Raw genomic sequence first — 18,390 nt, 5'->3', positions numbered from 1 at the left:
CCTCTGAACATGCAGAAGTCAAACATTGCCCAATTTGATGCGCTTTTTCAGTCAAAACTGACTGACTGGAGTTGACTGTACTGTCATTAGCATTTAAAGGCACATAGACCCGGTGGTTTGCTTGCGTACACGGCGCACGGCATAAGCTTCCTTGCGAGACCTATGCTATCGACTCCTCTTTATCGTTAGCGTACACGGCGCACGGCACAAGCTTCCTTGAGAGACCTATGCTATCGACTCCTCTTTATCGTTAGCGCTTACGCTTTGACCCATTTCCATGAGTCCGAAGAAGTCCAATCCACTGCTGATGATGACAGCTTTAATATTTTTTTCTCTGAAGTCAAACAAAGAAGCATGCACCCTGGCATTCAAATTCTACGGACTGTCTGACACGCAGAGAAGACAATGAAGGCAACATTACCTAGCAACACCTACGCGCTTTACCGTTGACGACAGCTCAATTTCGGCAGTCTTTGTATCAATGCTAATGGTGATCGGCACTCTCATCTAAAAGCGCTGCAGCAACTACCGGGTCTAGGCACCTTTAAAATAAGAAAGTACACAAGGGTAGAAACAGTCAATTATGATTATACATTCAAAAGTTATTTTTCAGCAGCTGGGTGTGAGAAGTCAAAGTATCATACAAATATCACATTATTTCCAGTTGCAAAACTGTAGGTTTATGTAAACAAATCAATGAAGAAAATGTACTCTTACTGAACCTCAGTCAACAAATAAGACATAAGAATGCACATTTGCTCACTTTGCTGTTACGATTGAAAAGTAGCTTTTTATTGCTTCATGAGCAGCATCTTGACTGTACGTAGGTATGGCTTATTGCCAGTCACATGATTTAAAACTATAACAATATCACCTGCAAAGAATTAGTTGGATAATTAAATACAGTGTACATATATTAGTGCATGTTTGATGTACATGATCATTTGTAGCTTTGTATAGTTAATGCAAATTTGGACTTAAGTGACACCAGGAGCACTGGACAACAGAACAAAACAGCATCCAAAAAAAAAAAAAAAAAAAAATTATCTAGCAACCAACAGTCCTGACATGAGAGCATACATGCACACTTCACATGCTTTGAAAACTGTCCTTGTACTTCTACTGTCCAAGACTATCCAGCAGTAAGCTTTGGTGCAACTTCTGGATGAGGCTTCGCAGGAACTAGGTCTTGATATAGCTTGGTTAGTGTGCCCTTTGTCGTTGTGGAGCCTTGAGATGTCCTTCTTTTGCAACCGTGAGCCGTGAGAATTTTCTTGGGGAAGATCACTCCTGCAACGAACTGAGAATTTATTCATTACGCTATTATTTTTTTAAAATAATAATAACATGTAGTACGTGTTAAACTCTACTTCAAATACTCAACACACAAAATTCTTGCACAGAATAGCTACCTTGCAAAAAACATAAGAAGAATGGGATTAGATTGATGTGGTACACCTAGCCATCATTTCATCACTCTAATGTGCTGGAGAGATACTGTTTAAAATACAGTGTACTTTTACAATCATTTTAACCCCTAAGTGCCACATACAGGTGAAGCCATTATGTTCAACATTCCATATCATGTATTGTGCACAAATTGCCTAGAGTAATTTGATGTTTTTTCAAAAATTGATCACATTCTATTTTAAGCAGGTTGCCAATATTTTAGGATGCTGCATAGCATGCTGCTGGTATTTGAGAATGTTGCACAAGAATTTGGGTATGCTGCAGTGTAATGCTCAAATTCCTCATGAACCACACTAATAATGGGTTGAAAAAAAGAAAGAAACAAAGTAAGAAAGAGGAGTATCTTACCCTTGATGACATGGAAAAGCGGGAGAAAGTATGACATCAGTAGATGGACTTCTCTGCACCAGAATTCAGCCAGGAGGATGCCATACACATATCAGCACTGCATGTACTTGTACCCATGAAAGGAGCTAGCTAGGGGACAGCCTGATCGATGGTCATGGGTGGACTTCAAGTCTTCTATGGAGAAACCTTCTCGTGTCAGCCACTGGCACAATCAATCATTGATTCTGATGAGGAAAAAAAATAACACAACATAACGATAATAGTGATGATTGAGAGAAGTGAAATAAGGTTAGGCAGAAAAATCACACAGGAAAATTATGTATGTAACATACAAAATACAGCATTGGATGATTTAAAGTTTGGTGCTTGTGCTAGCTCCCAAATGACTGCTGGAATAAAAGACTCCCAAATATTCTACAATGTCGCATAGCATGCTGCTGGTTTTTGAGGATGTTGCACAAGAATTTGGGTATGTTACAGCGATATGCTCAAATTCCTAATGAACCATACTGGGTTGAAATAAAGAAACAAAGAAAAAGGAATACCTTCTCCTTGATGACATGGTCAAACGGGAAAAAACATGACATCAGATGATCCACTTCTTTGCACCAGAATTCAGCCAGGAGGATGCCATGTACACATATTGATGTAAATCAGCGCTGCATGTGTATCATGTACTTGTACCCATGAAAGGAGCAAGCTAGTGGACAGCACGATCAATGGTCATGGATGGACCTCAAGTCTTCTATGGACTGCAAGTCTTCTATGGAAACACCTTCTCACATCAGCCACTTGCACAGTCAATCTTTGATTCTGATGAGGAAAAAAAAAACACGACATAACAATAATACACCTATTAATGATTGAGAGAAGAAAAATAAGGTTAGCCAGAAAAATCACACAACAATCCGTTAGGTGAATGATATACTGGTATAACATACAAATTACAAAATACAGCATCCTTTGCCATTGGGGGATTTCAAGATCAGTGCTAGTGCTAGCTCCCAAATGACTGACTTAAACTGAGCTCCAACACCGACGGTCGGATTAACTAAGCGATACTTATCAAAGTTATTGATCCCCAGCAATAGGTGTTGGAAATCGCAGCATCGCAAGGTCCGTGAGAATCGCACGACGAAAAGTGATGGCGCATGATTACACTCGAATATTAAAAGATGCAGGACTGCTTAGTTTTTAGACACAAAGTGAGGAAGACAGACTAAAATGCCCCAAATTTCAACCATTCTTCAAAACACAACTTAATATTTAATTTTATGCTTCCAGGCTCAGATTTATGAAGCCACATGCTCAGATTTATGAAGCCACATGCTCGTGTAGGGCCTACGTTTCGTGGCGTGGGTGACCATTGCATTAGCATAGAATGTACATGCTACAGGCCTAACTCTTACACTACCAAATGGCGGAGCTAGGTTCAGCAGACGACATTCTTTGATTTCAACACCAAGCCCAGCACTTGACCGAAAGATTGGTCTGTATCTCGTCGACGGGGATATGTTCCACAGAGCAGAGACTGCATCTGGCTTTACGGATCCCCTCCTATAGACATAGTCCGGAGGTAGAGAGCCATAAGTAACGTCAAAAAAAAAAAAAAAGACTCCTCCTTCGGACAGACGAATCTTTCACAAGTTTGCCCAGCACCAGCAACCAGAAATTTATGACATATTTTTGAGGTCATCCTACCAGCACCTACGGACTTCAAGTTCACTTCAGTTTTATCGCCAGTGCCAGTGGCTGCCAGCGCTTAAGTTAGTGCTGAGACACAATCAAAGAGTATAGAAGCTAAGAGGGCGTACTCTCACGACTTCGCACGCAAACGGGTGTAGTACGGCATGGAGCGGGAGCCCAACATGGAGCCCAATGGCAGCCAATTTAGTAATAATACCGCAAGCTTCTTAAACACGTGAGCCTATGGAGCAAACCCTACCTTCCTTTCATTTTCTTCATTTTAAAAGGAAGCACACAGCGGTAGAATTGCATTTCAGACCTCAAAATATCACAAAAAGTATATTTTCTGTCAATATGTAAAAAAAAAAATTGAAGTAATGTAATTACTTTTTTATCAGTAGTCCCTCAGCAAGTTTGTGTTTGAGCTGACAAACGCCACCTATCTCTTTCTCTCTCCCTCCCGAAACATAGTTTGGTCTACCTACTTCAGCTCAAACTTTGTGGGCCTGCAGATTGCGATTGGAAAGTAAATAACATTTTTTTCAAATACATTTCATGGTTAGACAGGAATGATACTTCTTTACGACAAAACAAGATTCTAAGTACATACATGTACATCGGTACATATCGTACATATCTTCCCCTGTATGCCCCCTAAAAAGGGGAAAAATGAAAGGGAGACAGAAATACGAGGACCCAGTGATACGGCACTGATATCATGATCGCGAAATATACAGTACGCCCTCTAATCAATCTATCGGTCTGTTGCTTTCAATGGCGGAATGGCGTCCGTATTTCGCCCATGAGCGTACTAGTTCGCAGGAGTAAGCCCTTGTGTCTTAGCGTAGCTTCTACTGATACTCTTGATTCACTGGAGCAGTTACCACTAGAAGTCCTAACAGAGTTAGCAGAAAATAGTGTTGTTGATGTAGCTTGCACCGAACCTGATATCACCACCCAATATGAGGTAGGCCTATGCCTACTAACATTGTTAGGGATTACGCCTAACTGTTAGAACTACCGACTACCGTCTTGTTAGCCCGACCAGACGCTGTTAGAGTACGCTGTGCAAATAAATTATAGCCTGTCGCTACTAGTAGGGTTGGGGGTACCACGTATCGCCACCCTAAGGATCTGTAGCTCGTTTATTCTAAAAATATAACACACATCCGCCTAAATTCTTACCTCAAATATGCCATAAATACTGCAGTTTTGAATGTCGTGACCGTCTCATTGATTATGAATCTCCGTTTTAAAATAGCGCAATTTTAGCGCGTGCGTTTCATTTTCTTCGCGCAGCTAAATTAAGGGAACCTTGCGATCGGCACCCCCTAACCTCCATAGGTATACACGTGAATTTCACAGCATAGGTAATACAAGTGAATTTCACAAGCCATAGGTATACACGTGAATTTCACAGCCATGCGTCGTTACTGAGCGGATGTGTAATTTCTAGCTTGGTTTGTTTGAGTTTGATTTTCGTTTCCTCGTTTTCATTGTTTTTATAGCTCATGACACTTAATCCCGCGCGTACCTTTTCGTTCTATACGCAAACAGCCATGATACGCAGGGTGCCGATGGGAAGGTGCCCTGCCGATAGGTGGTGCCCCAACCATACTACCACTATAACAGGGTTAGGCCTAGATCTACACTGTCTACAGCGACTGGGTTGTGTATAGAATCTAGTTACCGTAGATAACTTGTAGAATTTACGTGACACAGTAACACTAACAGTTCAGTACAATACAGTAGCTGAGTTAGAACAACTCATTCCAAACTCTTGAGCTCTCATGTCATACTCTCACACTCACTGACTCAGTCACACTTTCAGATACAGAACAGTCTACTGGACTGGTTATCCCCACTTGATACGATCATGCGAAATTTGCACAGCAGGGGCAGGGCCGCTGCCGGCCCCGGGTCGGTCGGGACAATTCAATGCAAATCTCGCTGGTAATTATTTTAGCTAAGATTAGGTCTACTAATAATGTATTAAAAGTTACGTTGACCAACCTTCCTCGAAGAATCCCAAAGGAGCAGTTCCTCTTTTTCTTAGGGGCCGTTTGCTAGCCATTTCTGAAAATATCAGATGGTTCGTACGTCGAGATGTTTGACTCCGGTCAGATATCATCACGAAAGAGCGTTTGAAATGATGAACATCAATCGTAGCCGTGTGTGTGGTTTTTGAGCGCGGTCGCGGACTAACGGTTCAGCAGTACATACACGTAAGGTTCAATCAGCGACAACAACAACACGCACATGACCTCTTACGTTACATTATTATCAAGAAAACTTGTAATCATTAAATTTTTGGTTTTGAATAAAAAATATATGTTTACAACTTTTTGTATTGCAGATTAATGTTTTTTCAATGTGTCAATATTTTTTGTGCTCCATATATTTTGAAATATATTTTTGTTGTGATCTTTGGTACGAACGAGCCTCATATCAACAACCCGGATCTCCCATTCATCGTACACAATTACACGCCGATTGCATTCATATAGTTTTCTATTGTTGTGTGTACATGTCAAAGCTACGGGGAACGAACGGGCGGCAATGAGTTACTACCTTTTTTTATTTTTTCACGAGTATGTAATCTCATTTAAGGTTTTTTACGTGCTTTATTCCGTAGTGAATAGATGTTGCATTTTAGGAATGCTGTAAATCAACCAAGTGAAGCAGCTTTTTGTTTGCAATGGTAAGACTACTGTTTGTTTACATAATCCTGTTGAAGCCAAACGGGTGCGGGTGGTTGCGTTAGATGAATGTCCGTCATGACTTGCATTGGCATTGCGGCCATCAAATTAAGAGTTTTCATATTGATTTTTGTGATCGACATCATTCAATAATCATAGTGCACGTGGTTTAAACTTTGGTAAAACAAAAAGTTAACCATGGTTTAATAACCACTGTTCTTATGCTATCATACCCAGGTTCCATGGTTAGAAATTCTAGAATATCATGGTTTTTCTGCACTCTATATCTGATCAGCATGGAAACCACGGTTGAAACCCCCATGTGAAAAAGTACTTCAAGTACTGCAGGAAATACTGCAGTATTATTGCAGTACTACTGCAGTACTCGTAGTACTTTTGAAGTACTTGCAGTAATCATAGTATATTTGCAGTACTTTTGAGGTAGTACTGCAGTACTTCTGTGGTAGTACGGCAGTATTATAGCAGAACTACTGCAGTACTCGTAGTAATTTTGAGGTACTTGCAGTAATCATAGTACATTTGCAGTACTTTTGAGGTAGTACTGCAGTACTTCTATGGTAGTACGGCAGTAATTGCAGTACCTTCGAGGTACTTGCAGTACTCACGCTATTCTCATTGTAATTTTGCAGTACTTTTGAGGTAGTACTGCAGTACTTCTATGGTAGTACGGCAGTAATTGCAGTACCTTCGAGGTACTTGCAGTACTCACGCTATTCTCATTGTAATTTTGCAGTACTTTTGAGGTAGTACTGCAGTACTTCTATGGTAGTACGGCAGTAATTGCAGTTCCTTCGAGGTACTTGCAGTACTCACGCTATTCTCATTGTAATTTTGCAGTACTTTTGAGGTAGTACTGCAGTACTAACACGTCTTCTATGGTAGTACGGCAGTACTTCTATGGTAGTACGGCAGTAATGGCAGTACCTTCTAGGTACTTGCAGTACTCACGCCATTCTCGTTATTTTGCAGTACTTTTGAGGTAGTACTGTAGTACAGTACTTCTATGGTAGTATATATATGGCAGTAAATCGCAGTACCTTACATCGAAATACTTACATTACTCATGCCATTCTCATTTAAATTTTGTAGTGCTTTTTTGAGGCAGCACAGTACATTGTAGTATAGTATTAGCAGTACTTGAGAGGTAGTTTTATTGATGATTCTTCTGCAGTTTATAAGTTGGCGAGTACTGCAGTACTTTTGATTTTTTTTTTTTTTTGAAGTGGCTTATTGTCGGTACTACTATTATAAGTAAATCTGCATTACTGTATAGCTATTGCAGTAATAATTATGTAGAAGCTTAGTGATGCTAATGCATGTATTTATTTCTGCTATAAAAAAAAATCATACAATGGACTAAAACTCAAACCTCTTTGTAGTACCTGTGGTTAACGCTATTTTAACCTCAGACCAGATTTTTACTGACGGGGACAATTTAACTTTCATATTTGAAAAAAAAAAAAAGAATTCACTATCTATTTTTAAATATTCCAATTTATGCTAGAAATCATATTTTGACTGAAACAGAGCTGCCAACCTCTGGATGCATGATTTAGTAATTTTTCAAGAGGTGCCCATTTCAATGTCTTAAACCTAATCAATGACTTAATGCAGCACAAAATCACACCGTAAGGTAAATATTCTAGCTCAAATAGGTTTTACTGTTCTTACATTGTCACAAAATAAATCACACATTGACATAATTATACTAGTGTGAGGTTCCTGCCCGAACAGACTTTATTCTTCGTATTCTAACCTCGCTTTTGATTATAATATCGTCAATAAACCGACATCAGAAAATTACTTTCAGAGTTACTGTGTTTCCTTGTAAGACATCTTGCACCATCCACTTGATGGTAATTTACATGATACATGACATTAACCTTTGGATCAAAATCTAACCTTTCACATGCATGGCTCATACATGAGTTATTACACAAATACCATACCGTAACCATAGACATTTCAAATACTTAGAACAATTCATCAACATGCCAAACCTTATTATACCGCATAGGAAATTAACTTATAATGTACAGTATTTTTAACCAAGCCCCATTCATATTTACCTAAATCTCAAATAGCAGAGTGGCTGTCTATAGTTCCATTATTCAGGGATGTCACTGGATACCCTAAGTCTTAAGATCACAATTTGGACATCCTCAAACAGAATTCATACATTGGTGTGTTCCTTGACTTAATACCATTATTTAATATCTAAATTCTCTTGTTCACACTTAAAAAATACTTTGAATTAATCATGTCATGTTAAATAAAACACAATGGATAATACACTTGAAAATTCTATATAGGCGACTATAAAATCATGAGTTGTAAGTCAAGATACATAATGTTCATCTAAATACATTGCTATCATTGACTCCATACGGCCTTAAAGTCTTTGCTTCAAAAACAAAATCACCTTTCTATTCAATATACCATAATCATGTATTGGTCTCAATCAAGGATTCACACCCTATGGGTGACACTGATAAGTCAACCCATTGCTGTTGTGAATGGCTGAAACAGCAAAGTACTATATTCATGTATAGAAAAAAAGACAGTATAAAACAACCCAATATTCACACACTATCAGAAATTCCTGTTGTAAATGGCAGAAACAGCACATTTAAACCAACATTCTTCATTGAAATATTGATACAATGAAACCCCGCTGTAACGAGGTCCGTGGGACCGGCGATATTACCTCGTTACAACCGGTACCTCGTTATAACCGTACGCATCAAAAACAAAGAAAAACACAAGCACGACGTCATAATATACCCATCGATGAAAGATTAGAACATCCTTTGCATTGTTATCACACAATATGGGTAATTATTATCGAGAAAATAAAGGTAAATTATTTGTGAATAAGGCAAAAAAAGTCGGGGTTGAAATGGATATTTTTCTTCCAAAATCTCTTCGAATATAATAGAGCACGTTACATTCTTGAGAAACATAGGCTTGTCTCATTATCATTAAAATCAGATTGCATAAAATGTGTTTAAGTTGTTCTAAACACCAGCGCAAATAAAGTAACATACATGCGTTGTTTACCGGACCTTGCGAGGCATTTTTACGCTGGTTTCGAGCGGGAATGGGATAATTTCATGAATCACATCGGCTGTAAATCTTATACAATTTATGATTGTAGCGGCCGAAAGGATTAAAATGCGTTATTTTCTTTCGAAGATCTCTTCGCGTTTTGTACATCCGTTCTTTAAAAATAAGCGACAGGAATGAATCTAGAAGGTTGTGATTCTTTTTACACATCAGATCTGTTCCTAATAGACCATTCTGAAAGAAAGAAAATGTTCATTGTGAAATGCGTTGTTAAAAATTGTGGTTATGAACAAACCCAGATCTATTCAAATTGTTAAATGCGTTAATTTCTTTTTCTGAACACCGACTAGGTAGCTTAACATGCGTTATTCAATTATTTTTACGCTGTATACTGTCCACCGGCGAGATCGCGATGATTAGAGTAACATAGATGTGTCGTTTATCGTAACTTGTGGGATTTTTTTTTTTTTTTTTTTTTACGCTGTTGCCATGGTGCCCAGTGGGAATGTGATAATTTCATAAATCATTTCGGCTGTCATCAAGATTCTCATACAATGTATTATCGTTGCACCCGAAGGGATTGAAGATGCGTTGTTCATTTTCTTCTGAAAATCCCTTCGCGTTTTGTACATTCCTTCTTGAAAAAATAATATGCGACATGATTGAATTCAGAAAGTTGTGATCCATTTTACGCAAATCTGTTCTTCGTAGACCATTCTGAAAGAAAGAAATTTATATCTGCATTGTAAACTGCGTTGTTAAAATTGTGATAATAAACAAATCCAGATCAATTCAAATAGTTTTAATGCGTTTGTTTCTTCTTCTGAACACCGATTACGTAGCTTAACATGCGTTATTCAACTATTTTACGCTACTGTCATCCGGCGAGATCGCGATGATTTCAGAGTATGTGCGACGTTTATACCTTAACTTGCGAGATTAGGTTATACGTTATACGTTGTTGGTGCCCGTGCAGCGGGAATGCGAAGATTTCATGAATCATTTTGGCTGTATAATCTCATACAATGTATTATCGTTGCGCCCAGGATCAAAGATGCTTCTTTATCTTTTCCCGAAAATCCCTTCGCATTGTATACATCCATTATAGGATTGCGTAACATTTTTAACGCTACTGTCAACCGGAGAGATCGCAAGAGTATTAATCATTTCAGCTATAATCATATATTCGTACAATATTTTTGCTAACCAGCAAAAGAACAGGAAGTCGGGACTACAAATGTTACCTCCATTTTCTTATTTGGCACCATGACATAATCTGGTCTTGACTTCTATCCGTTCTCCGTTCTCTTTTCGCCAACACTGATTACTCGGGGCTTACAGCCAAACAAGATATAGGTCCCGTCATACTTCTCTTTAATCAACCCCATTTCGATTTCGATTTTGACCAGTTATCACTGCATGTAATTATTGTGTTAACACCATATATTATATTTTGTGTTCCACACATTGTAAAAAAGGTTAAAGAACTGGTTTGATTTCTGTTATAATGCTCATGAGAAGTATGGAAAATAAATGAATTTAATTGAATTGAAATGGAAAGGTTAATGTTGAGTTTTACACGCATTCCAATTTTCATATTTGCCACGAGTGTCGCCTAATAAAAAGTTGGAGTGCGTTATCTTTTTTTACTTGTAGCATTTTGTGGGCTGACCTATAAAATTACGCACACGAAATGATTATGTTTGATAATTAATTAATAGTAGGAAGATCTGATGTTATCTTATTGCATTTTTTTTTTTTACCAAAGAAACATGGAAGGAACCGCGGTCTCTGCAAAATGGGAAAAACACGGGGGTAAATTCGAAATTCCGTGTTTGAAAAGCGGCAAGTCTACAAATGGCACCTAGTTCACCTTGCCTACTATTATGCTGATCCTAACAGAATTTTGTAAGCATGACTACCTCCGTGTCTCAGAATAATGTGGCACACAGGGGATTTCCACCATGGCACATAAAGAGTTGAAATCCTATCAAATTTCTTATGTTTTATTTTATCACGATGCGCCGAATAACCGGATCTCCGATAGCCCCCCCCCCCCCCCATTCGTGTCTACTTAGTATTTTGTGGCGCCAATCTAATGCACGTGTGATCGCCAGCCCGCGCGCACGCAAATATTGCTTCTATGACCACTGAGTGGGGTTTACTGTATAATCTTCTGTGGTTAATACATGTAGTAGCTACGCGCGCGTGCGTGTGCGCACACTCGCGATGCGAGTACAGTGTATTACGCAACGAGTCGAGTACCGCCGTTGAGTTGCATTTTCAAATTCTGTAAAACGTTACGCGTACAGAGCAAACTGGCAGCGCAGAGAACGAAGAAATTTTATGCCCTGTGGCTGTGATGACAGCGTTGGAAAAGGTCCTGTGGTGGACTGGATAAAGGACAATGCCCAATATTCACGTTGTTGTTCCCATGAGGAAGTGACTGTAGTATAATGGGGCAGCGGAAAATCTGCATCAACACATCAAGCAAAGCTGCTTGCAGCTAATGGTAAGTTACGTACAACTGTATACCCTACATGTTGATTGTGTATGATTGAGGGTACCACCTATCGTCACCCTATTGGATTTGTAGCTTGTTTATTCCAAAAATATATTACAAATTCGCCTAAATCTTACCTCAAATATGCCATAAATACTACAGTTTCGAATGTCGTGACCGTCTTGTTGGTTTTAAATCTCCGTTTTAAAATAGCGCAATTTTAGTGCACGCAATCCGTTTTCTTTGCACAACGTTAGTTCTAGCGATCGGCACCCCTCCCTCCATAGGTAATACACGTAAATTTCACAGCCATGCGTCGTTACTGAGCGCATGTGTTATGTGTAACATTGTTAGGGCTACACATTACACATGCGCATGTGTTATGTGTTATGTCTAGGGCTACTACTATCGGCAGGGCACCTTCCCATCGGCACCCTGCATATCATGGCTGTTTGCGTATAGAACGAAAAGGTACGCGTGGGATTAAGTGTCATTAGCTATAAAGACAATAAAAACGAAGAAACGAAAATCAAACTCAAACAAACCAAGCTAAAAATTACACATCCGCTCAGTGACGACGCATGGCTGTGAAATTCACGTGTATTACCTATGGCCTGTGAAATTCACATGTATTACCTATGCTGTGAAATTCACGTGTATACCTATGGAGGGGAGGGGGTCACAAGGGGTGCCGATCGCAAGGTTCCCTTTTTAGCTGCGCGAAGAAAACGGAACGCACGCACTAAAATTGCGCTATTTTAAAACGGAGATTCATAATCAACGAGACGGTCACGACATTCAAAACTGCAGTATTTATGGCATATTTGAGGTAAGAATAAGGCGGATTTGTGTTATATTTTTAGAATAAACAAGCTACAGATCCTTAGGGTGACGATACGTGGTACCCCCAACCCTACTACTAGTTTGGTTTGTTAGTTTGTGAGTTTGATTTGCGTTTCTTCGTTTTTATTGTTTTCAAAGCTAATGACACTTACTGTAATCCCGCGCATACTTTTTCGTTTGTACGCAAACAGCCATGATAAATACGCAGGGTGCCGATGTCAAGCAGGTACCCTGCCGATAGGTGGTACCCTTATACAGTGGGAAGAAGGGTTTTGATGAATCTTTTGATGATAGTAAGTAAAGCTGCTCTTTGTGAAGGATTTGTGGAGGTATCGCAGATCAGGAGATGATGATGCCTCACTATTTCATATTTCAAGCAATATAATCTTGGCCAATCTTTCCCCTTCTGGAAGGCATGTTTTGAGATACACATGCATTATTATGCATCAGCACCCAGGTGTTCAGTGTGCGTAATAGCCTGCAGCAGTCCAGTGGTTAATTGTTTCATCCATTGTGAAGCATTATTTTTATTATTATTATTATTATTACTACTTATAGTGCGCTTTTCCCACAAGGCCCAAAGCGCTTACAATCAATTCAAAATATGCACGACAGTACGTCTTTAATCTTTTGAATGCTTTTCTTCATCTGCATTTTCAGATCAGAAGAGTTCACTCTCCATAGGCTTGAAGTATTGGAGAGGCTAGACCAACATGAGCAGGTGTACATTCAAATTGCAGAGTGCCACCACAGCAGGTTGCTTTACCAGTAAACATGGAGATTGGTGAGCTGTGGAGACTACGATGCCGCCATTACCCCCTCGAGAGTAAGGCAGCTTTCCAGGAGCTCGACAGCCTTCTAGCTTCTGGAGATTTCTTATGCTGGTAGAAAGATATTGGTGAGCAAAATACTAGTATTCGAAAGTGTTGCCTATATGTGTAATTTTTCTTTCCCTTGACCTCTGTCCTCTGTAATCTGTTGTTAATTTTTAACCAAATCAATTCAATAACGGTGAACATAGTGTTTATATGAAATTAAATGTCACATAAAATGAGAAATGAGATTTGAATGTTTTTTTACATGTATACAAAAGTAGGAATTTATCATTTGTCTTGTCAGCTGCTTGTTTACGTTTAGTAAATTCTCTTATTTTATTTAAGGATTTGATCTTTTCAACTCTTTTTCAGACATGCATCCTCAGAATCAGTGGATCCTAATGGCAGACGGTGTGCGGCAACTCTCTGGAGAAGATTGTGGGTCATGAGATCAGAAAGACCTGCATGGCAACAACGGCTTGAGCATGAAGGGGACATCTTCGTTTGCAGATTTACAAGGTTGCCATGCTTTCGTCTCAAGTACTATTTTCAGTAAGTCAAGCCAAGCCCTCTTCAAAAACAGAATTACTTTCTTAGCCATTTTTTTTTTTATTTCCACATTCAAAGTTTTTTTTTTCCTTCGCTTTTATAGGATACAGAGCTCTATCATAAAGTTTTGGTTGAGACTTGGCTTAAGGTTTTTGTCATGTTTTTTTTTTGTGGGATAGTAAGAAACCTCTTGTAAAATGCAACTGTATGAAAGACCATGTAGTTTCATGGGGATTTCAATTTTTTTTTTTTTTTATGAAAATCAATTTTGAAATGGCTGGGATGTCCAAAACAGAGCAATCCTATTAGAGTGTGGAATCCAAATTTTATTACAATCTTTTAGTTGTACTTTTTGGATTTTGTAGCTATTCCATATCCGATTTCCATCAAATAAACTTTGAATTCCTCTTACCCCTAACCAGGCCAGGCCCTTTTTAGTGTTCTGTGGCCTGGGAGGGGTTGATTCAATTCCCCCCCCCCCCCCCCCGAGATCTCAGCGTTTGATTGCACAATCGCTGTGAAATTTGGCTTGTTCATTACCCGTGGTGTAATCTACCAAGCTATACAAAAAGAAATGGAAATTTTCGTCATACAGTATATGCATAAAATCATGCATTTTGCTCCCTATCAGATATTAAAGCTCCTAGAACCCTATTTTTTGGTGAAAACATTCTTTGTGGCATTTCTAACAATGAATTTGAAAAAAAAATAGTATCAAAATCAATTTCTTCAGTATTTTATTGTTGTATTAATTTCTTGGTAATCTTAGGTACGTGTATTTTTTTTTTTTCTTTTTTTCGGCCTGTTGATTTATCATTTTTTTCCCGCAGAATTTATGTCAGAACCCATTTCAAGCATTATCATGATAAAATTAATTAGTTTCAGCCCATGAAAGTGAAAATGATTAGATTGTGTTTTCTCTTCTTATTCATAAAGATATAAATATCTTTATGAATAAGAAGAGAAAACTCAATTTGCTTAGACTTTATACACAAAATCACGTTTTGAGCCATTTTCAGTCTGACAGGCATACATAAAATGTCATGCAGCGTCATGACAGTATCAAAAGATGTGCAAGACTTGAAAGTAAAAAGTCAGGGAACGATGCAGTCAAAAAATTTTATGTGGCGGAGTAGTTGCCAAAATGTGGAGGGGGAGGGGGTTGATTCAATATCTGGATACTTGGAATTAAATTTCCATGTTTCATTTTTTCAATCTTGAAATTCATGTATGTATACACAGGTATGTACTGACAATTTAGCATTTCCTTTTCTATCATCTTTTCTACTGCAGACCTGATACATTCGTATGCACAAGCAAAGGGATGCAAGATACCAGCGAGAAAGAGACCACAAACTGGGCTTGCCACTGGATTTCCAACTCGCGTGATCATAAAGGAAACATGCAGACGAGGAGGAGGACAAAGAGTGTGCAAGAGGCTCTAGCTGGAAATTCAGAAAAAGATTGACTGTCGCCTTTGTGATTGTAGACTATGGTGGGACATTTATCACATTCAGTGACATTTCTTCTCTTTTTTTGTAAATGAGGAGAATGTTGATTGTGTTTTCTTGAATGAAAAGGAAAAGTGTCAGGATCAAGTCAGCTACGTACTACTACTTGGACTGTAAAATCAAACCAAGTATTGGAAATTTTTTCATGCATCATTTTTATTTATATGATCATAATTGAAAATACATATAATTCCTTATACATGTACTGTGTCAAGATATTGACAGAACATTACAATTTTTTTTTCTTGCATGCATTGTGAATATGTTCCTTCATTTGCTGGACTTTCCATAATAAATAGTTAAAATTTTATGCTACATCAAGTCTACTCAGATTTAAATTCTTTGTGTTCTCTACTCCTCTCAACTTAACTTTACATCAGGATTGCATGTTTTCGTAATACATGTACATCATATTGATCATTATTCCCGTCAGCGTTTGAAGTGTCATCTCTTGTGCCAACAAACCGTTTCTGTAATGTATTACATAACAACTTACGGATATTTCTTTTCCAACAGCCTAGAAATGAAGCATATCATTCACCTGCTCCCTTCCACCGAGTTCCACAGACATGAAATCCCCTGGCTGTTGCTGGTTTGGGCAAGCCTTCAGTCAAGCTTTGTGGTTGTTAAGGTTCAATTTTGTGAAGAAAGCATGCATAAAATCTTACTAAATTGCAGAAGCGGTCTGTTGTAATTCATCTTCATACATTTACTGTATGTTGTTTGTTATTTCATTACTTTGCAAACATTCACATGAGAGAAATCTGTGTTTCCACCTTGGAAAACAAATTTCCCTTTCAACCTAGCTACACTTACACTGTAGAAGAATATCTTCTAGATTACATGCCTGCCCTGACAAAACCAATGTGGGCCCCATGTGGTGTATATGGGGAAAATATGGAACTAAATTGGCAAAGCCCATTTGGCCCATATGGGCCCCAGATGGGGTTTAGGCCTACAGGGAAAAACATACATGGGTCTCATATATACTCAGTACTTGAATTCTAGAAAAAAACAAACATTGTATTATATTTTATTGATTGTTTATGTATGCTATGAAAGCGGATATAGATTGTCACTTGTTTACCGTTGTAATTCGTCTGTTGAGAATGAGAAGGGCGTTAAGTTGTCCCGAACACTATGGGTTTAGAGGCAACTTAACGCCCTTATCATTCTCAACCGACGAATTGTACATGTATATTCATTTGCAGTAATGAAGTACAGGGTAACCCTTTTATAATGAGGTTGGTGGGACCACCATTTTTTCCTTGTTATATGTACCTCATATGTACCTCATTGTAAACATATGCATACTGTATGTTTACTATTTCAATATTTGCAAAGTCAGATGAGACCAATAAGATATCCTCGTTTCCCAGGTTTCCCTGTACTGGTACTACTGCAGTACCATTGTAGTACTACTGCAGTACTGGTACTACAGTACTACAGCACCACTATTGGTACTGTAGTACTACTGCAGTACTGGTACTGCAGTAGTACTACAGTGCCGGTACTGAGTACTGCAGTACCATTACTGGTACTGTAGTACTACTGCAGTACTGGTACTGCAGTACTACTGTAGTACTGGTACTACTGCAGTACTGGTACTGCAGTACTACTGTAGTACTGGTACTACTGCAGTACCAGTACTGCAATGGTACTGCAGTACTACGGTACTACTGCAGTACTGGTACTGCAGTGGTACTGCAGTACTACTGCAGTACTGGTACTGCAGTACTACTGCAGTACTGGTACTGCAGTACTACTGCAGTACTGGTACTGCAGTACTACTGCAGTGCTGGTACTGCAGTAGTACTACAGTGGTACTGCAGTAGTACTGCAGTGGTACTGCAGTACCCAGTACTGCAGTAGTACTGCTGTGTAGTACTGGTACTGCAATAGGCCTACTGGTACTGCAGTACCAGTACTGCAGTACTACTGATGCAATGACTACTGCAGTACCAGTACTGCAGTACGCAGTACTAGTACTGCAAGGAAGAAGTGAGGTAGTACTGCAGTACTGGTACTGCAGTACTGCAGTACTGCAGTACTAGTACTGCAGTAAAGTGTCCAATTTACTACAGTACTTCTGCAGTACTAGTACTGCAGTACTACTGCAGTACGTGTACTGCAGTAGTACTGCAGTACTTGTACTGCAGTACTACTGCAGTACTTTTTCACAAGGGCCATTGTTAAAATAACCACTTTTTCAACCGTGGGTAAACAAAAGTTAAACCACGGTTTTATAACCACTGTTCTTATGAGCTATCATACAACCATGGTGAAAATCATGGCTTTTTAACCGCCTCTTCACTATCATGAAACCACGGTTCGTAGAACCAATCAATGTTTCATAACCATACGTATCCCCCCTCCCACACCCTCCCCCGGCTCGGTCGCTTCGCTCCCTCGCCGAGAATCTCACACCATCACATTATTATGTACTCCCGTATGTAATAATCATAGTCCTTCGCACTGATTATTTTTCACTATGTTTAATTCCTTAGAAATTTGCTTTTAAATGGTCTATAAACGCGACTTTTGTACCCTGTTTTACAAAAGCTCCCTACAGTGGGGGGGGGGGGGTGGGATCCCCCTTTCCACACCCCCCCCCCCCCCCCCCCCCGTTCGCTCGCTCGATCTCACATCGCACATATATTATGTGCCCCGGTTGACATTTTGCCCCCCCAAAACCAGAAGTGTTCCGGCGCGCTTGGTAGTGTTTGTTTGACTTTGTGATCAAATTTCAACTGTTGTGCTTGTATAAATCCGTAGTATTGTTTCCCCTTCACAGACTAAAATTTAACTGCCCCACACTCTAAGGAAAAAAGGTTCTCAAATGGTTCTCGTCGGCTCCAAAATGGTTCTCATCAGATGGT

At 39.1% G+C, this 18,390-nt stretch overlaps 2 long non-coding RNA genes across 2 annotated transcripts; one reads left to right on the top strand and one right to left on the bottom strand.

Moving 5' to 3' along the window:
* Positions 1 to 769: 769 nt before the first annotated feature.
* Positions 770 to 5,654, bottom strand: LOC140238848 (uncharacterized). The gene is made up of 4 exons (XR_011901925.1): positions 5,518 to 5,654; positions 2,364 to 2,631; positions 1,819 to 2,042; positions 770 to 1,300 (listed from the first exon to the last, which is right to left on the bottom strand). It is a non-coding gene; the product is annotated as an uncharacterized lncRNA (long non-coding RNA).
* A 5,941-nt stretch (positions 5,655 to 11,595) lies between these two features.
* LOC140239128 (uncharacterized) lies at positions 11,596 to 15,760 on the top strand. The gene is made up of 4 exons (XR_011901954.1): positions 11,596 to 11,802; positions 13,297 to 13,534; positions 13,824 to 14,003; positions 15,294 to 15,760. It is a non-coding gene; the product is annotated as an uncharacterized lncRNA (long non-coding RNA).
* Positions 15,761 to 18,390: the final 2,630 nt, after the last annotated feature.

The sequence above is a fragment of the Diadema setosum genome, chromosome 15 (genome assembly GCF_964275005.1).
Source record: "Diadema setosum chromosome 15, eeDiaSeto1, whole genome shotgun sequence".
Taxonomy (NCBI): Eukaryota; Metazoa; Echinodermata; class Echinoidea; order Diadematoida; family Diadematidae; genus Diadema; species Diadema setosum.
The sequence above is the reverse complement of the archived record's forward strand: the minus strand, read 5'-3'. Positions and strand labels throughout refer to the sequence as shown.